We start from the raw sequence: 22119 nt of genomic DNA on the forward strand, positions 1-22119 counted from the left end.
TACCGGTTATTATGTAGGATTAAACAACGAGGAGCCGTGCATTAGACGGTTATAATGCACAACGCGGAGTCAAGAACACCACGACGCGCAGTGGAGTGGTGTTACTCCGCGAAGTGAAGTTAACACGAGTCCGATTTTCAACTTACCCAGAGATTCACCACCATTCCTCCAACTGCACCTTCAAGCAACGTGCAAACTTTTGGGAACTTTTTGCAGCGGAAGTCATTAAATAAACCTTTCGGCCTTCATAAAAGTGTACGAAGTTTATGTTGTGTCTGTTCAGTTGCAAATGGCCGTATGATAAGTGGGATAATGTATAGAACGCTGGTCATTATCGGGAAAATAAGAACCTTCAGGGCGAAACAACTTCCACAGAAAAGTGCAGGGTTAGTCCTGTTGTCCCCCCCCGCCTAAACCGAGCACATTTCTCCAGTTTGGCATGACCCAAATCTAAAAGCTTATTGAAAAAGTTTCAAAACAGCAACGAAAACGAGAATGCAAATGAAACAAAAAAGCGACAAAAAGCGACTAAAATAATGTGAAAAAAGTGGTGCCAACACGGCAAAAATGCGGGGAAAAAGATCCATTTAGGTCAGTTTTATAGGTCCTAGCTTTCAAATAAGGAGTTACACTGGCCTATAGGCTGTAAGCATCTGTAGTACATCCAGAACGCTGCTGCTTGAGTCCTGACCAGAACCAGGAAATACGACCATATTAGTCCAGTGCTCCGGTCTCTGCACTGGCTTCCTGTCACTCAGAGAATATGGTTTAGCACCAAAGCTATATCATGTTAGAGCCGTATGAACCATCTCGGGCCCTGAGAACTTCAGGGAGGGGTCTTCTGGTGGTTCCCAGAGTCACGACTAAACACGGTGAGGCTGCGTTTCAGTTTCATGCAACTAAAATCTGGAACAGTCTTCATGAGGATGTGAGACAGGCCTCAACCCTGACAATGTTCAAATCCAGGCTGAAAACAGTTCTTTTTGCCCATAAATATGACACTGAAAGTATTTTATCTGCACTCTTGCCTTTTACTGTAATTGATTAGCTTTATGTTGTATTTATGCAACTGTGAAGCACTTTGAATTGCCTTGTGTATGAATTGTGCTTTACAAATAAACTTGCATGGCTTGCCTAAGCTTGTAGATTTGGGTAAAGCCAAACGGGAAGCAGGAGATAAAAGGTTTAATGGAATCACCTCATTCAGGCTGATCTCATTCTTTGGGCTCAAAGTGTCGCCGAACCTGGACCTGACCCGCTGTACCGACCCCAGATCAGAACTGTTAAATCTATTCGGTAACTTTATTTTCGGTCCGACAGCGTATTTGTTTTCGGCGTCGACTCAACTGATTATTCCCTTCCTCTTTTGGCTCTAAGCGATCGCCATGTAGCGAGCAAACAGCTTGACCCACAGACTTCCCATTGTGAGCGCGTGGTGCTGAGTTTTGCACATTTTCTCCTCGACATCTCTCTGAAAAAAAAAAAAAAAAGTCCACTTCACGGGGAGTGTAGCGTCAGCGTTTTTGGCTGCGATTACGGCTGCCTAGGATTCACTAATGATATGTTAATGGCCTGGCTGTATTACCCCTCTGCTGCCCAAACAACATTAAATATCCCGCGGCTTGATGAATCTGCCATCCGCAAAAACATCCAATTAGAAAGACCGCGTTTTGAGCCGTCTTCTGCCAAGAAATGCAAGGGGAAATAGGCAAATAAAAGGACTAAACTGGCACTACAGGACGAGCTGAGGACGAGAACTAAGCCGGGGCAAAAGCAGGGCCTTGACTAAAGTCTGGAGGGGGAGCAGAAATACAGTAAAAAGAATTAAAAGCAGGACAAGCCAGAGCGTTAAGTATTTGACTAAACAAAAGCAGCGTGTCAGTGCTATAAGATGGGCTCTTCAAATCACATAAGCACATAATGGAACCAAACCACTCTGAGTATCGGCCATAGACTGGGAAAAACATGGACGTAGCATCGCTGTTGGCTGTAATAAGGCTCCGGAAGTTCCTTGCTGTAATGGACTCTTCATTGAAACTTCTTTAAGTCATTATTGAGCATAGGCTTGTCATTTGTCTTAAAGGTTCTGTATCCTGCTTTTTTAGCCATCCCAAAGTAAAGTATAGGCATTTATATGATATATTGTACCTCTACCACTATGGAATCCGTTTTTTTTGGGAGAAATATAAGTATTTTCTGGGGATGTTTTGCAAACCCGGACGACACGACACTTAGATTCTGCTAACTCCCCCCCCCCCCCCCCCCCCCCCTCTCTCCAAGCTAATCCAGCCATACAACATTAGCAGTAAAAATATAGCCGCAAGCGGCGATTATCGGCCCTCGCCGACCGCCTTGCCAAAAGCAAGGGGGCGCTTCGCGCCCGTTTGTCTCCCTCAATCTTAAATTATGGTTTTGCTTCTGCCTTGTTTCTGTGCACATTGAAGCATAATTCCGTTTGTTAAACAATATACATTTTACTTTGGGATGCGGCTGGGCTGCAAAAAAATCCATTTAGGTAATACAAGTACTTTGGATAACTTTTGATTCCTCACTTCTCTAGATCATTTTCACCAGGTTTTCCCAAGAGGAGATATAAAAAGGGCCGTGAAAAAATATTTCATGGGTGTGATTGACTTGGAAAGACCAAATGGTATTTTGTGCCAAATTATTACATTTTTTTTTAACTAAAATGTTCACTATCCATATAATTACTATATAATTCATTTCACCAAATGAAAGTGTTTCGGATGGGGATTTAAACAACTGATTACAAAATTATCAAAATTGGGCATCATATGTGCGAACTGGAGCTTTTTTTTGTTTAGCAAATGATACATTTTTGTCTTTCCCAATCTAAGGCTTTAGGTGGAGTTAGAGCCACGATGATATTTCAACACAATTAACATCTTAACCCCTGCCTTAACTGAGTGCATTTTCTCCAGTTCAGCTTGATCCAAATATACAGGTTTACAGCCTACAGGCCAGTGTAACACCTCATTTGAAAGACCTACAAAACTGATTTAAATTGAATTTTTTCTTCGCCTTGTTGTCGCCTTGTCATCACTTTTAGAACATTTCTTAAATCTTTAATTGCATTTTTGTCACTTCTCTGATGCTCTTTTGGGGCATTTTTGTTGCTTATTGTGACAATTTTTTGTCACCTTTTGTGTTTTCTGTTACTCTTTTTTTCAAGAAGCTTTTAGATTGGTGTAATGCTAAACTGGAGATAATGTGCTTGGTTCACGTGTTGGTTAAGAGACTAGTTGCCTCTTATACTTTACTATATATATTGGCCAATGTTTGCAGACTGTGTGTGACATGTTCAGAATAAAAAGAAAACGTACCTAAAATGGGACTTATCCATTGTATGTAGGAAGCCCCCTGCCCACCAACTTAAAACATGCACAATTGACGAAGTCCTCACAAATAAAACAAAAGTTTTACAAAAATGAATCCTAAATTTCACATATTCTTGTATCAGATACTGTGAGTAGAAGTCAAGCTTTACACTCAGTTTGTAAAATTTCTTGGGCCAGGACTCCCCTGAAAAAGAGATTCTTAATCTCAGTGGGACTATCCTGGTTAAATAAAGGTCAATACAAAATACAAAAACTTCTGTATTTTTTGCTTATTACCTTTCCACTATTATTAGTTTGATATTGTTGGCACTTTCGCCACCTTTGCATACATTTGTAGTTAATTTAAGAGAACATTATTTTTTATATGCCTACATTAACAAACTAAAAAAATCATAGCCTAACTGATTAAAACATAGTGCTACTGGCGTCCAAAGAAGCCTATGGGTAAAAGCTTTCTCACTAAATGAGCCTACTTCTGTGGATTTTAAAATCAAAGACAGGATCAAAAAAAAAAAAAAAAAAAGTAGCCACAATAGCATGCTAAATTGCGCTAATGTTATGTTAGCGGTCTCTTTGATACATCAGAGAGAGCCGTCACAGTCATGGCCGAGATTGAAAGTAAACACGATTCTGATTGGCCGGGGAGATGTTGTTGTCTCAAATGGACGCAGCTGATTGGCTGTGTCTCCTGGTATACAACGAGTCGGCGACGTTCAGTCGTCGCAGACTTTCTTTTCAGATCGAGCTGCTCCTTTGTCACTCCTTGGTATTCTCCACCTGTGGATTTGCCTTTGAGCCGCGACTTTTCATCGATCATCGGATCATTTGGATTACTGGTTTATCGTTCGTTCGTCTGGTTTTGTCTTCCAAACCCCCTGGGCTTTTCTGCTGCTCCGTGCGAGGCTAGTGAACTGCCCTTCCTTTTGCTGAGTTTTCTTTGGACCGCCGCCGTCTTCACTTCGTGAAGGTAAGCACTGATTTACACGTAAAGCTGCTGGTCTTTTGCACATGTGTGATTTCATCGAACCTTTTGGGTTTGTAAAATGTGTTTATGCTAATGTGTGCTAATGTGCGCTCGTCTCGTCGTGTTCGCCATGGTCCTGCGCTGACTCTTGTTTTCATCTCCTTTAGTCTCGCGCAGTTCTGGGCTGATATTAGTCTGAATTACTGTGGTCTGTGTCCGGTCATGTCCTCAGACCTAACCCAGTGGATTTAAACCTGTTTAGTTTTGGCGATGATGTGGTGCTTTTTCCAGTTGGTTGTGTATTGCTGGTCGGTGGCTAAAATATAGATTTAGTTTTTACTTTCTAGTGGAAGATGACCATTACATACTGAGATATGTTCTTACCTTAGTTTATACAAGTTAATGCTACCTGTCTGGTCTTTGTGCGTGCCCTCAGTCACGCAAATGTTGCTAGCATTTAGCCGCTCTCAGCAAAGATATAGCTCCAAACTTGGGTGAAGTTAGAAGCTACCAAACTGTTCCACGTTTTCCCTAATTTAAATACAGTTACGTGTGCCATATTTATTGATTTATTTGCTCGGGACAGTGCATGTTAATGCACGTACATGCAGTGGCGTGCACAGACATTTTTAGGGGCAGGTGCTCAACCAAGACAAAAGGGCACAACCGATGTAGAGGACGATGTAGGACTATCACAAGGCTCTGCACTTAAGTCTAGCACAAATACAAAAAAATGATGCAAAGGTGCTCTCAGTGATGTACCTGAACGCGTTCATTGAACGAAAGTTCATGAGCGCGTTCATATTTTGGGCGAACGTGAAGCCTGATGAACGAAACCATGAAGGCGTTCATTCTGGTGTCCGTGAACGGCATTTCCCGTTCTTTTTACGTTCGTTCAATTTGGTGCCAGATTTCTTATATTAGTGATTATAAAACCCCGCCGCGCCGTCAGAGTTTACCAGCGGGTCTAAACTCTGGCGGGTCCACGGTGTAGCTCGCGCTCGCTCCGCTCCGCCACCGCGCTGTGTCCAGTTCTGTGGCGCTGAACTCTGCTGTTTATGGCCCTGGCACACCGGTAACCTGCGGATCCGCACGGTGCCCGTGAGCAGCCACAGTGTGAGGTTACGAAGCGAGTTTCCCTTGTGTAACGTCTGTGGCTCCAAATGCCTCTCTGCTCCGCGGTGCCACTCATTTGCATAAAGCCACAATGTGGAGTTTTTTTTTTAACTTCAAATTAGCTCCAAAAACAATCTTATTTACATGATTAATTTACCAAATGAACACAAATGCAATTGAATATTTGCAGCTTCATTTTCCACTAAGAATTTAACACTTACACTTAAAATAAATAAAAAATAAATAATATGATTAGCAAAGATACCCAAAATCCACTCATAAAACACTAAGTGAGGAGCCATAATATTTTTTGACTTGTGGCTGAAGTCAACTTTCTCCAGCTCTCCCAAGGTTGGCAAAAATGCATCTCAAAATACTTCAGATTGTTGCTTTAAGATATGGAATTTAACATATTTCCCTGAGAAGGGAAATATACTTCTCACCTTTTTCACCCCGATCCGTTTTCATGCCTCAATAATAGCTCGCAGCAAAAAAAAAGAAAAAAGAACTATGAACTAGTTCATTTTTGGAACTATGAACAAACTATTTACTATAAACAATTATGAACTATGAACAAACTAGTTCATTTTGAAATTTGTGAACTGAACTTTGAACTAGTTCATGTAGAAAATGAACTTTCCCAACACTGGGTACTATAGCCTATAACACATCTGGCTTGTCAATATCATTGCTTTATCCATGTCAAAAATACCTTAAATAACAATAATCCTGGTTCATGTTCCTGTGCTCCTCACACAGACAACAGTGCCCAGAACCCAGGCACCTCCTCACAGTTCTATCGCCTCCTCTCTCCTCTGTCTCCTCAGCTCAGCTCACACTGCTCTGGCCCTGGTCTACGCTCAGCCCTGACTTAGTCTGAGTAATACAGCTCATTTTCAGAACGTTTTATAGCGCGACAAAACAGAACCGCTAAAGTGACTGACTTCTTTCCGCTGACTTTATCCGGACAGTCTAGACACGCGCAGCGCTGACAGTCTCGTCCCGACGGTCCTCTCGTTTCCTTTCCCCATAATAATCTAGTCATGTCGCGCTGGCTCGTTCATAAAGTTATTGAATTTACTCAGTTTACTTTACTCCCGCGTCTCACAGAGCTGGGCTGTACCATCTTCTCAAACGGGGGAAACGCGGGGACACCAAAGCTGCCCTTTATTGATCAGGAGCGTCAGCGCCGCCGCGGCTCAGAGGCAGAGGAGGAAGGAAGCGCGATATGAAGTTGCTGAACATTAAAACTGTATTTTCAGCACATGTTTGCTCAGAAGGGCAAATATCTAACAACAATAAAATAAATAATAATTAATATTGGGGAGAAAAAAAAACTGGTCTTGAGAAGGGCTCTTAAAGGGCACAGGGCAAAGGGGCAGGTGCTTGAGCACCACCTGGGCTCTATCTGTGCACGTCCCTGCGTACATGGGTCTCATGCATGTAAACACGCCACACCGGAAATACACACTGGAAAATAAAGGCGCCATGCTAACCACTCATACAGCCGCTGGTCTCTAAACTGTGAAATACACGCTATCTTTCTTTCACCTAAAATGTTCCTTGAAGCTGCACATGAACACAAGCACACATTTCTGTGAACATGGTATTCCTCATTTGAAAGCAAAGAACCTCAAGATAAACCATAAATAAATAAATAAATAAGAGAGCTTCAATGACTGGAGGCTGTACTGGCACTGACTGGGACTTTATTGGTGTCTGGAAATAAACTTCTATGATCCCAGCTCCAAACTGTTTTAAACAATACGATCTGGAAACAATAAGAGCAGGCAGATAATATTCATATAAATAACAGTGTTTTTCCATCAATAATAACTATATAACAACTATATTGTAAGGCATAAAAATATCAGGAGTAGCTTGAAATCTGTGCAGTAATATCTTCACTCTTCTGTATGGAAAACGGGAAGAGCTTGGTAGCTTCTATCTTTTGCCCTTTTTAGTAACATGCTCCGTCACAGCAGGGTAGGAGGAGTCTATAAATCTGCCATGATTTAATTGATTACCTAATTGCAGCCCTAGTGTACAGAAAACCATTAAAGAGGGGGTATTATGCTTTTTCAATCCCACAGCACCAGTCTATATCACACTACAATGATGACAAACCTTCTGTTGGTCTGTAAATGCAGTAAATTAGAATAACTGCCTTGTATAAAATGTCTCTCTCAAAATGGCTGTAGTGAATGTCTTGAAATAGGCCTCTGTCTCTTTAAGAACCTCTGAGCCTTTAGACACGCCCCCTCCACACGCTGTCTGTGGCATCAGTGGGGAGGGGGTTCTGCTGAGGAGCAGTGGTTGGTTACTCGGCTGGTGACCAAAGCTCGGAGGCAACTGCAGGAGGTGGGGGCGTTCCTAGGAGGACTCAGGCAAACCTATCCCTAAAATGGCCGCCATCAGAGTTTTTACAGATTACTCAAAAATACGTGAATGTGCCAAGGCAACACTTCAGGCATGTTTTTAATGAGGGAATTACATAATAACATGATGGAAAGCTTGAAAAAGTCAATTTTGCATAAAACCCCCACTTTTAATACAATTATTTAAATAATGCATTCGTTTTGTTTTTTTTTGATTCAGGTGGATTGAGTTGCTTGTGTGTGTGTAAATAAACTTGGAATAAGTACTGGTGCTTGCAACTTCAGTGGTCCATTTGTTTCGATGGCTTACCTAGCCTAGTGGCATCGTTTACGTATCAGTTAGCATTGGCTAGGCAAGCCGTTTTCTCTTAATTCTGAACTAAATGAAATGCCAACTGTGCATTCAACCAAATAGATGGTTACTATTTGTGCCGTCGTCTTACACTCCGGAGCGACTAAATACTTTCACATGCCACTAGAGGGCACTGCAGGCTAATCGAGCAGCAGAAAGAAAGTTTGGAGTGAGGGAGAAGCGGAGGTTACTGCAATGAAGTAAACAAACAAAACAAAAAAATCACGGGCTAAAAGCTAGATGGTCACAGCTAGAGAAACGACTTCACTGATAACAGCTTGAAAACATGGGAGAGGCTTGTCAACAGTGCAGTTGCATCTCTGTCCCCAGGTAGTTGCCAGTTATGTGACGTTAACACACCAGACACCTATTTAGTTCATTGTTTATGCTTCATGTTATTCACCAACAATGTGTTACCTTAGCATACCATACGCCTATTCAGCCTGTTGTTTTTTCTTCATTAGGCAATGTTTGACTAGTGCGTCTATACTCCGGAGCGACTTATCTATGTTTTTTTTCTTCTTCATTATGCATTTTTTGACTGGTGCGTCTTATACTCCGGAGCGACTTATAGTCTGGAAAATACGGTAAACCAAATAAACTAATATATTTGATTAGTGGTCTGTATTGTAGATAAGAGTAATTTTTGTTTTTGCTGAAATATATATAATAAATAATAATCGGTATCAAATCGAGTTTTATTTTCAGTATCGAAACTCCCACTTTGATCATTCACAGCACAAAAGACATAAGGTGTGTTGTGCTATGCATTGGTTTGTTTTAGCTGTAATGTGCTGTGTATTTTCAGATGCCTCGGGCTAAGGGTTCCAACCGTTCCCTTGCCGCCAAGCAGAGGCGAGTGGAGCAGCTGGCTGCAGTTGTGGCCTCTGTCCCTCTGTCTTCTGCTCCCACCAGTGACGGTCATGCCAAATGTATGTACCCATCTTGTATTCTTTACATTTGACTTGCCTCTGTTGGTCTCTGATCATGTTATGATTATTTTCAATGTGTTTTTTTAGGCTATGGTACCGGTTCACGGCATGATGTCAACCGAGAGGAATGGCCAACTTCCACCATCACCAAAAAGAAGTACAAGTTGGTCATTCCGCCGGAGTCGCCCGACAAGAAGGTATGTTTGCAATATGGGATAAAGGAAGTGTGGTAGCAAAAGGCATTTCATTCATTTTATTAGAGTGACTGCATACTGCAGTCAGGTGATTTAATTTGGTCAAAAGTCTTCATTCTTCCATCCTGCTTCACATTAATCAATTCATTCCTTACATTTTTCCTCTTACTCGCATTGCTATATTTTCAAGTACAAATATTATCTTACAAGTACAAGATTGTTATTACAAATGAAATTGAAAATTAAATGACTGATTTTAATAATTGTAAAAAGAAAGCTGTATTTGCTAAATAAAATGTGTTCATGAAAAGGATCATCTTTTTTCAACTTCAAATATTCTCAAACATTTTACCTTCATAGTTTAATATTTTAACACTGCACCGATTGTAGTTAAACTTGGTTTCTTTTGCTCTAGTTTGTTCTGGTTGTCGGAAATTCCCATCTGCGTGCCATTGTGGATGGGCATGTCATGATGCCAGAGGGGTCCCTCTCCTATGGCTTCAGCGCGACTCCTGGAGGTTCTGCCCAGGACCTCTACAAGGAGCTGGCCCAGATCAAGCTGCCCAGAGGTGAGTGTGAAGACCTAAAATACTTTTGAACTATTGTGTTACAAAAAATTTTCATATTGTCTGTTTCAATATGGCTGACGTGTGCCTATGTTTTCAGAGCCATTCATGGTCTGCTTGTTCGCTCCCTGTAACAACTTAACGGCTAGCAGGACAGTTGATGAGGCTGCAGCTGAGTTCGGCCGACTCCTGGCCTTAGTCTGCAGCCGCTGGCCGAGGGTAAGGTTCACCTTTTTTTTGTCTATATCTTATTAGTTTTAAATCCCCACATTACACATGTTAAATGTTTCTTTCTGTCACAGGTTTTCGTCCTGGACTTTCCGCCGCGCCTTGCGGCAAGTGTGGAAGTCCAAACCCTCTTGAGACAGGAGTACCACCGGGTCTCAGCACGCATGAGTAGGTTATACATGTGCACTGTATTATTAGCTCAATATGTGTGTTATTATGACTTATGATGTTCTCATCCTTATGCTCAAAGGAATCCGCTACTACTCCTTGGCTGAGTACTTTTTGATGCATGACCGGGAGTTGTGGAGCCGAGATGGCGTGAGTACAATGTCATATTATTTGTGAATTTTGACCCCATTTATTGCTGTGCAAAGTGATGCAAAGCTCATGATTTTGTCACTGTGATTCAGATCCATCTGAGTGATGACCATGGGATGGGGATCCTGGCTAAGCAGTTGGATAATGCTTGCTACAGTTTCCTGGCACAATGTCTTCCTAGCGCCCCACTGTCTCCTCCCCCATCCCGCCCGTACACCAGGAGGTTTACGCCAAGATTGGTGGTGACCAGACCAGCCCCCGTGCCACCCCCACCTCCTCCTAAGTTGACAACTGCTGGACAGGGCAAGAAGGTAAATGGCCCTTTATCAATTGTTAAATGTGAATACCCCAGCTGTGATTATTGTGTAGTAATAACTCTTTGATTCTGCTCTAGAAGAACCAGCCAAAGGCCCCTCAGCCCGCTCCTGTGGGACGTAAAGCACGGCTGGTTCAACCGCAGGTGAACTACAGACACAACCATGCATGTATGACAAAGACTACAGCATGTGATGGGATTGTAACACCTGACCTTTGCCTGTAGGTGGAGACTGTCTTCTCCATCCCCTTATCGCCCGTGCTGTTCAGCCCCACCATGTTGGTTGAGATGGATAAGATTTCTCCATCTCACCTCGGCTCTTTTCCCTCGGGAAAGAAGGTATTTTATTTTGAATATGTGTAAAATTATTATTTTTAATGTTATGACTGCATCATCATATTTAACATTTCTAATGTTTTTGTATTTAGGTGACTTCCGAAGGACGCCACAAAGCTGTTGCCCGCAGACGCCTGCCCAGGGGAGCGGCCAAGGCAACGGCTGGGGAGGTGATCCACTGCTCACCTGCCAGCTCAACATCCGGGATCGAGGAGCGCATGGTCAGTGTAATAATGGATGTGCATTTGTAATGATTGACGTGTAGGACTGGGCAATGAATTAATTGGATTTCTTTTCATTTTAAATTGAGGTCTTACACTGTATCATGGTTGCTATTTAAACCTCACCAACGACTGTTTTTGAACAATCTTTGTAGTGCTCACTAATTATACTGTCGCAGTAGCTCAATAATGCTAAGTAGGGATGCACCGATACCACTTTTTCTAAAACCGATACGAGTACTTGGATTTAAGTTCTAGCCGATACCGAATACAGATACGAGTACAAGGCATATTCTTCAACATTCTTACTTTTTTCACAGCAGATTGGTTTGTAATTAGTAAATTGACTCATGTACATTTCCCTTAAGTAAAGCAGGCGACACATTTAAGAGCAGTTATATTAGAATTGTGCTGATGCCATTTATTTATTTTTATTTTCATTCAATGTAATTTTTAATTTTTATTGCTCTGTCCATCATAGACAGAAAAGTCCATGTCCTAAAGCTCCCAATGCCTGTGCTTTATTCATTTATATATTTTTATTTAACAATAGTATTGAGATGTTTCTTAAATGGTCTCTTTTCGTCTTTACTTCAGCTCCGTGTGGATTTTCTCGTGTGTTTGTAGTAACTTAGCGAGTAGCTACAGCGTTTTCATTGTTCTGCTGCAGCTCATTTTGGCTCAATATAAACATGCTGTATCTCTTTAATTTGGATTTTCTGAGGACTTTTTAGTCGCTGGGTTAGTTTTTCAGATGAATAAACCCCTGGGCATAAAACGGCGTCAGAATGGCCAAAACTGCTAGCCGTGAGTTAGCAACGTTAGCCTGTATGTTGTAAACACTGCAGCCGCTGCTGAGCTGGATTTAACCAGCTCAATGGTTAAATCCATTGATTTAACCTGGTTTAGAGAGCGCAGTCTGTAATAAAGTCAGCTCTATGTGGATTATTGTATTTACACCAAACAATTCTCCAGTTTGTTGCTTCTTCTCTCCTCCGCTGAGAGGTGCGCCTCTAGGTGCGCTGGCCGCACGTCAAATGGTATCGGGACCTCATGAACGAGTATGAGTACAAGCCTGTGGTATCGGCCCGATACCCAATACTGGTGTCGGTATCGGTGCATCCCTAATGCTAAGAAATCGTTTTGACAGTAATAGAATATTGCAAACTTCTATACCCTCTATACCAGAGGTCTCAAACTCATTTGGACTGGGGGCCCAAAATGCAAACCCAGTGTTGGTCGGGACAGACGGAGCCTTTTTTATTAAGTAAATTATGATTTAGCACATTTTTATAGTTTGCTATAATATACCTTAGAATAGACTGGAAACCTCCTGAAAGCTTTAAAGTGTACAGATAGTTAATGTACAATCGGCCAAACATTTGCTGTGCTTCTAAATTTGAAATTACAGACTTACAATTAGTTTTTTTGTAATGTTGCAGTCAATGTTGCTGTAATTGTAATTTTTATACATACCGCATATAATATCCATCCATCCATTTTTTTTCTTCCGCTTTAATATAAAGAAGAAATCATATCGTGGACACGAGATGACACGCAGCCCGGGGTCATTTGGCCCCCGGGCTGCGTGTCTGAGACGCCTGCTCCATACCAACATACTTTTGTATAGAGGGTATGCATGTGATGTCATAATATTCTGCAACAGGTGGGAAAATCTGTTTGTGTCACTATTGATTTAAGGAAATTTGTTATGTTTTTGTTCCTCTGTCTGTACGAGAGTGAGAGTCTTGTTCCACACAATGGTGCAATGGGTTTTGAAAACTGCCACACCATGTATTCTGTTTTTATTTATTTGGTGCATACAATTGAACAGCTCTCCTCTGACTATACTGGGAGCAACATGTCTCCAGTTAGTGTCCTTGAAGATGTGACAAAGAGCTGCCAAATATTTTTTTTAAATAGGTTAGGTCCTCATCCACATCATTCTTTGATTACTCACTACAAAAGTATACTTTTCTGTGTTGAGCTGGCTTTGTTTTTGTGACAATTATGACATTATTTGGAATATTATGCTGATAGTCCATGATATATATGTTAAAAATATCCCTGCTGTGTATTGTTTGCATAGTAGACCAATAGTAACTGCCTTGTATTGTTTGTTCTGTAGCCCCTTGTGGAGGTGAGACGCCGCCGCTCACATCCCAGCTCCTCTCCCGGGGTGGAGGTGAGACCCCACTCACCTGCCAGCTCTCCACCCGCATTGGAGGAGGACCAGGTCAATGAGATTTATGGGAGATCTTTGAATACCAGAGCATTTAATAGTATTTAATGTGATGTTTTACTTCTGTAGGCGGTCGTGGAGGTGACAAGCCCCTCACCTTGTGCCTTCTCCTCTGCTGATGCGGGGAAAGGCCCAACACGCGTTTTCTCCACATCCAGGACAGCAGTGAAACGCCATTCACCTGCCAGCTCCACATCCGGGATGGAGGAGAGTGTCTCTTGCAAGACAAAAAAACCTACTGCCTCAAAGCGCCGTCGCTCCAAGTGGCAAGTGAGGATTGTTTTTAATTTATGGTTTGTAGATATTTTTAAAATGTTCTGTTTTCTCACATCTTGACACTTTTATGTTTTTTTTCATTCTTCCTAAGCCTGAGGCAGCACTGGAGGTGAGAAACCTCTCACTTTCCAGTTCTTCGTCTGAGATGGAGGTGGACCAGGTAAGAGCAGTTTAAATGCTTGATCATAGAATTTTCAAATGCATATAGTGAATAGATTTGCAATTTACATGCAACACTGTCTCTTAGGTGGATCCTGTGGTTGAGGAGGTGATCCCAGGAACATCACCAACCAGTGTTACCATCCTTGATATCTTCCTGGAGGATGAGCCCCTGGACCAGGTAGGCTGATCTATGGCAATGGAGATATGAAAATTAACTTAAACTTGAAAGGGTCAAATCATATGGTCGGTTTACGCTGACCGTTGTATAGTTGCCTTGTCTGCTCTTAAAAGTAAGATATCATAAGCTATGGAGTCTTCTTAAGTGTTTGCCTCCTGCGTCTAGCTTTTGCAATGACAGCTGTCTCCATGGGGACACTCACAAAGGGGAAAGGGGTGGAGTTGAGCATGGTGTTGGCTCTCGACTTCAGTGTAGCACAGCAGAGGATCAGGTCAGGGAAAATATGTCTTGAAGCACTCTTTTTTTTATTTTTATTTTTTTTATTTTTACTTATTTTTGTAGTATGGTTAATTACAATGACATTTTTATATAGGGCTGTGCAATAAATCAAAATGATATCACCATTTCGATTTTTACTTTTACTTTTGTTTGAGGGCATCTGATCCACTGAACTACCAGTGCAGTGCAAAAGAGTTGTTGTATTTGTCACAGATCATTTTTATAAGTTTAATACTCATAAGTGCTCACCGTTTGTGGTTTAGAAGCCTGCATATCTTCCTTTCCCCAGGCGCTGGTTGTGTCGAAGAGTCTAAAACTCTTCAAGAGCAGATCTCAAACTTGCATCATTTGTTTTTACAGCAAAGCGCTCCTGGCACCATTATGGCTGTTGTAAGGCGCAATACAAATCAAATTTGATCAATTGATTTCATGCTGCTGGGGTGATAATTTTTGATTCCTTTGCATTTCACGTGCTATCTGACATAAACAAACAGCGCTGTGTGATGATGTCATCTCTCAATAGAGGATCAGTTTAGGGACATGGGCAAAATTTAATATAATTTTGACTTCTAACTGTCAAAAGAAAATATTTGTGTTTGGTGCTACAGCCCAGCCAGCAAAACAATGTGGGCTCTGCTTGGGTTTGCCAATCTGGGTTATAAGTGACTTTGTCCGCAGTTTCCACTTGGGCTCCATGTGTGTTGGCCCATGGGGGCTGGACCTTTTAGAAGTCAAGCTTAACCCTTTCTACTCTGGATTGATTATTTTTAGTCTCAGAGCTTGGATCTTGGTGTTTGATGCACATTTGAGCCCAACCCACTCTGAGTCACTATGATTTGATTGTCTTCAGAGTTACACTGTTGGTCAGATACTGTGAGTGACAGTAACATGACACTAAATAGGCCTCACTGCTCTTCAGTCATAGAACGAGAAGTGGAGATTGTGCATTACAACATTACACTTCTGCTGGATTTAGCAATGAAAGATTGATTGTTTGAAGTAATAGGTGTAATAATCCTGAATTTATGTGATTAAAAATGTTGGTTAATTATTAATGACTCTAATTCTACAAAAACATATCCTTGTCATTTGTATCTGCTGTATCATGTTTGTCCCAGTTCCTCGTGATGCCGCAGGGCTGATGTGGACAGATGAAGCTCATGAGGTTCATTTCTTCAACAGTTACTATAGTAACTATTTTCTACCACAGTCCTGTCCACATCTGTCATGGTTCACCATGACTCAGAGGAACTGGGACACACATTACCCTACATCAGATAATATATAATGACATGTTTTCAACCTTTTTAAAAGCATCAATTGTGCGATTAAAAAAAAATCAATTTCCGTTCCATTTTTAATTTATTTACTTCATACATTAGTTTCAGAATCTTCCTCTTACAACAGAAGCTCCATGACTTCCTTCTTCACCTGTCGCTCTGTGACTGAAGAGCAATGAAGCCTCAGCCTTTTTACTGGAAACAAAGAGCTCACTGTATTTACAGCAGGCACACACACACGGCACGTACACACGGCGCACAGTAATATCGTAAAGCAGGGTGGTGTCGCAAAATCACAAGATGGAGTTTCTTTGCGAAAAAGTAATTTTTTTGTTCTTTTATTATCACTTACATGAACTTAGTGTTGTCTTGTCACACTGCATCCTGTAATATATTCTACGTGGCCTATTTAATGAAATATTTGCTTTTAATAATTGATTAAATTACGTTAGAAACGATATAAGAGAAATGGCACGGTAGATACTTTTCTATTGTCCCCACGATATCGCGCAGAACTAATTTATATTATGTTTGTGGTTAAAGCAGTACTAAGTAACGTGTTTGCCTTAATAAATCCTTTTTGTAGTCCCTGTGGGGGTAATACAAGTGTTTATGGGATGATTGGAGGGTCTTCCATCTCCCCCTGGTGTCTCTGGACAGAAAACAATGTTTGCAACTTGACTGCCACCTGTCCGGAGAAAGCAATATACACTAATGGAATCACGAAGAAGAAGCTAACATGCTAACGGGCAAAGCTAACTGCGGCTAACGTCACTTTAAACAGTATTTACAGCCAAGTTTGAGTGAAAAAATATATTTCCATTGTGTAATTGGATGCACAGTAACCCTCTCACCCTTCACCTTTCCTGTCAGTGTAGTATTTGCTCTCCAAGACAATTAATAAGTTAAAAAAATCGTAGCTTGCTACTACACCTGCAGTTGCGCTTATGGCCTCTAGGGGGAAGAGTTACTTAGTACTGCTTTAAATTAACGTTTTAATGTGATTATTTTTTTTTTTTATTTTTTTTATTGATGTAGGTGCCACAGACATCAGAAGGTGGGATTCCATCAGCTCCACTTACTGCTCCTGATGAAGACGACAAAGATAAGTCCCATGATCCTTGTGCATCAGAGACAGATGGTGAAAAACTTTCAGTGTCTAGCTCGGATGAAGTGAGGGACGTTCAGCACAGTCCTGTTGTTGCAGGGTCTAGTGTAGGTGAAGTTGAAGTGCGGGAGAGTCTGGTTGCGAGCTGTAGTCGATCTGTCTTGCTCCCTACAAATGTTAGAGGAAACTTTCATCAGGGTGAAGACGTGTTTCAGTACAGAGGTGTGCAGTGTATGGCCATAAGTTTAGTTGCATTGGCGAAACACAGAGTTTCATCTGTGTTTACTTGGAACCCGGAGCAGTTGGATTGGGTTTTGATTCTTGGTGATCAGCTGTACACAGAGCTGCGTGAGGCAGGTAGGATTTCTGATACTGTTGATTTTTACTGTATGGTTACCAATTTGCCGGAGAAGGAAACCATTGACGGTCAGGAGTTTGAGTTTGTTTACGGTAATTGTGTCAGTGGTGATGCTGCTATAGAGCAAAGTGATGCTATAGATTTGGGTGCTGAGGTGACTTTGTCCAGAGGGCTGGAGATGATTCTGGCAGGGCATGATTTGTGTCTGTTCACTGTTTGTAACACTACTTGTGCCATTATTTCGGATAATGATCGTTATGCGGTTGTTGATTCTCATTCTCGTTGTAGTGCAGGAATGATAGTTCCTGATGGGAAGAGTGTGGTTGCTTATTTCAGCACTTTTATTGACTTGGCAAATCACCTCTGTTGTTTGGCTGTGTCCTTTGAGCGTTCAACAATGCCTTTTGAACTTCAAGGGGTTATTGTAACTTTGCCTGGCAGTCAGAGGACACTGAAGCGCTTGAGATCAACTGAGGAACCAAAGTCTCCAACACCCGTCATCATTCACTTGGACACAAACATGGAACAGCCCGATAACAATATAGAACTGGCCTCAAATGTAACAAATGATGAGCCATCATCTTCAAAACGTCTGGACTTGCCTGCACGCAAAAAGAGAAAACATTGGGATGATTCAGATGTTGTACTTGTTAGTAAAAAAGAGGCTTCTCTGCTGTTTAGTCCTCTCAGTGAAACTATCTGCCAAGCTCTGTGCAAACATATAAATATAGATTTTGAAAAATCCAACATTAAAATGCCAAGAAATATTGGCACATTGGGAGTCCCATGTCTAAATGAGAGAATTGTTGGAGATGGTAACTGCTACTTCAGAGCTATTTCACAAGCGGTAAGTGGCACACAGAAAAACCATAGAAGGATCAGACTGGCCATTGTAAAGGAAATTGAACAAAATGCAGGTAAGTATGAAAGCCTCTTACCAGATTGGTGCTTTTCGGTCTTGGATTACATCAGTGAAAGTAAAATGAAGTACGTCGGAATCTGGGCTACAGCCATTGAAATTCAAGCGACTGCAAATTACTTGGGAGTTGACGTATATACTTTCATAAATAATAGCTGGGTAAAATATGCTTGTGATGGCAAATCTTTATTCAGCGAAGGAATCTACTTGGAGAACTGTCATGGAAATCATTATGAAACGGTTGTTTGTGTTAAATTGGCTCACAAGCAAACCTGCCATGATTGCTGCAAAATTATTTCAGAAAGGTCCAGCACAAGATCAGATGTACATCAGAAAATTGAATCCGAAAAGTCCACCTTTACATTTAGAGATAGAAGAAGAGAGAAAGGGAAACGTCTGCTCCAAAAACTAAGAGACATGTACAAAGAAGACGTCCAATACAGGGAAACGAAGAAGGAAGAGGGCAAGCTGAAAAGCAAACTTGAATACAAGGAAAATGTGCTACACCGGGAAAAGAAGAAGGCCGAGAGCAAGCTGAAAAGTAAACTTGAATATGAGGAAAATGTGCAGCACCGGGAAAAGAAGAAGGCCGAGAGCAAGCTGAAAAGCAAAGTTGAATATGAGGAAAATGTGCAGCACCGGGAGAAGAAGAAGGAAGAGAGCAGGCTGAAAAGTAAACATGAATATGAGGAAAATGTGCAATACAGAGAAAAGAAGAAGGCAGAGAGCAAACAGAAATATAAAGGCAGTTCATCTCATCGTCAAAAAGTTAAGACGCAGTGCAAAGTCAAATTCAGCCAAAATACCAACTTTAAAGCCCAGGTTAAGGAGGCCAACAAAAAATGGAAAATGCAAAAGAAAGACAAACTGAAGGACATTGATTACGTCATTGATCAGTTCCTATTAAAAGTTAAAGGTGGGCCTGAGTTTGTTTGTTCGGTTTGCTTTAAATTGTTCTTTAAAGAACAAGTCAAACCATGCAGCAAGGATAACTATAAGTCTAATCCTCAAGTTGCATCAGTTGCAGAGACTTGCATTTCTGAACAGTACTTGCACAGATGTACTGCTGACTGTCCAAGTCCATGTAAGGTAAGAAATTCAGCCATGGGGAAACTTTGGATTTGCTTTACTTGTAATAGTAAGATTCGAAGAGGACAGATGCCAGCTGAGTGTCACATGAACAACATGCAGTTGGACCCCATTCCCCCAGAGGTGGACTGCTTAAATAGTCTGGAGCATCATTTGTGTTGTCCAACCATCTCTTTCATCAAGGCCATGGCTTTACCTAAAGGTGGTCAAAATGGCGTGCATGGACCGGTCACCTGCGTTCCGGCAAATGTTGTCGAGACGACGACATTGCTGCCTCGTACTGATATGGAAGGCATTTTGATTCCCATCAAATTGAAGCGTAAATTAACATATAAAGGGCATTATGAATATGAGTTTGTGGACCCAATGCATGTTAGACAAGCCTTGAGCTTCTTTAAACAGCATAACAAGCATTTTAAGGATATCAACTTTAATGAGGACTGGGTAAATGTGTTCTGCCGTGCAGTAGATGACCATCTGAAAAAGGATGGTGATGATGTTGTCTCTGCAGTAGATGAGTATCTTCAGAAAGATGGTGAAGATGTTAAAAGTGGTGGAGATGATGTTAAAACTGTTGGAGGCGATGTTGAAGGTGTTGTGGCTGAGGAACTGGAGGATGAATTCTTGCATGACAATCAGAGACATTGTATCTTCCCTGACACATGTTTCATGCCTGCTGATCCTGGTCAGGAGACTTTGGATCAGTACTTTTCAGATATATTGAATCTTGCGCCGGCTGAAGGGAATAATCCACTTAAATTGCGATCTGATGAAGACCATGAGGCTAAATGCTTCCCCAAGTTGTTTCCATTTGCAAAAAATACTTTTCATACACGGAGACCAATCAAGCTTACATTGTTTCGCTACTTTCTCAATAGAATATCACATGCAGACCGTAGGTTTGCCCAAAGTAGTGAATATCTTTTCTTTGCCTTGTCTATGCATGAAGTTGATCAGGTGGTGTCTAAAGTTTCCATAGCAGCTCGAAAAGGGCATGGAAAAGGGCCTAAACTGCCCAAAGATAAAAGTGTAAAGGAGTCCCTTAAGGAAATGTTGCAGCGTGATGATGGTTTTCATTTTTTGCACTCAATGAAAGGAAGTCCACCTTATTGGCAGTCGGGTAAAAAAGATGTTTTTGCTATGGTGGATAATCTTGGCTTGCCTACATGGTATTGCACGTTCAGTGCTGCTGATCTCCGTTGGGGGGAGTTACTTGAGGCTCTTTTAAATATAGAGTGTAGACAACAGACTGTTGACAGCTTGACTTGGGAAGAGAGATGTGATCTCTTAAGACGTAACCCATCTGTCGCTGCACAAATGTTTGATCGTCGTTGGCGTTCTTTCTTGAAAGGTGTCATCATGTCCAAGGCTGAGCCTATTGGAAAGGTGGTTGATCACTTTTTTAGAGTAGAATTTCAGCAGCGAGGCTCTCCACATGTACATTGCTTGTTTTGGATTGAGGGGGCACCTAGGATTGGTGTAAACTCAGATAAAGAGGTTATTGACTTTATTGACAAATATGTGACTTGTGAACTGCCAAAGGATGATGATGAGCTTTTAGATATTGTGAAAACTGTACAGACCCATTCTAAGCGCCACTCTAGAACATGTAAAAAGGGTCAGACGGTCTGTCGCTTTAATTTCCCCCGACCACCGTCAATGCGGACTTTTATTAACAAAAAGGAGCCCAAGGAGAAGTGCCCAGAGTGTGACCTTAAAGTGGAAAATGCTGTATGCACTTGCTATGGTCGTCGAAACATGCGTACAGAACATGCTACTGCAGTAATGACTGACATTAAAAAAGCAGTGAAAGATGAACCTTGTGCTCCTGTGGCTAGTTTGTTTGAAGGTTTAGGGATAACTCAGGATACCATGGAGACTGCAATGAAGCAACTGGGAGGGAATACTTCAGTTGTTTTAAAGAGGGAGACCAATGAGGTTTATGTCAATAATTACAACAAACATCTTCTGAAGGCTTGGAATGCGAACATGGACATTCAGTTTGTTGTCAATCCCTGGGCGTGTATTGTCTATATCATATCTTACATTTCCAAGGCTGAGAGGGAGATGGGGTTGTTATTGCGCAATACTTTAAAGGAGGCCAAGAAAGGAAATCTTAGTGCACAAGAAGCAATGAAAAAGATGGGAAGTGTGTATCTTCACAATCGAGAGGTGTCTGCTCAAGAAGCTGTGTATCGGCTTACAAATATGCATCTGAAGGAATGTTCACGAAAAGTTGTTTTTATACCAACAGGGGATAACATTGTTAGACTGAGCCGACCGATTAGTGAACTGTCTGATGACATGTCACCAGAGGACATGTGGATGACTAATCTCATTGATCGATACAAGAACAGACCAAAGAATCGCACCTTTAATGATATGTGTATGGCTACCTTCGCTTCGGAATACCGTGTTGTTCCATCAACTGAAAATTGCATTAATGGCATCTTGCTGCAAAATGGATTAGGAACCATTGTGAAGCGAACAAAGTCAAAACGGGCTGTTATCCGTTATGCACGTTTTTCAGAAACTAAAAATTCTGAATTGTTCCATCTTAGCAGGTTACAATTGTTTCTGCCTTATCGTCATGAGGATGACCTTAAACCTTCAGGTTATGAAACCTTTGAGCAATTCTTTGGAAATGGCTCTATTCGCTTTAATGATGGAACATTGCATTCAGTTTGTTCAGTTGTAGATGCTAATCGTTGTAGATATATAGTTGAACCTGAAGACTTGGATAAGATCCTGGAGATGATGGATGGTAGTGAGGATGTATTGCAGGACGCGTGGTGCCAGCTTTGCCCAGAACAAGAAGTTGAACGTTTGGAGTCTGGGGAAGAGTTAATGGAACAACAGAGGGAGGATCCAGCAGAACAGGTGCCTAACATTCCGGACTTGGCCATTGGTGAAGAGCAAGTTTGTCATTTGGAGAGGTCTAATAACTT

Source organism: Gobius niger (assembly GCF_951799975.1).
Source record: "Gobius niger genome assembly, chromosome: 2".
NCBI classification, from domain to species: Eukaryota; Metazoa; Chordata; class Actinopteri; order Gobiiformes; family Gobiidae; genus Gobius; species Gobius niger.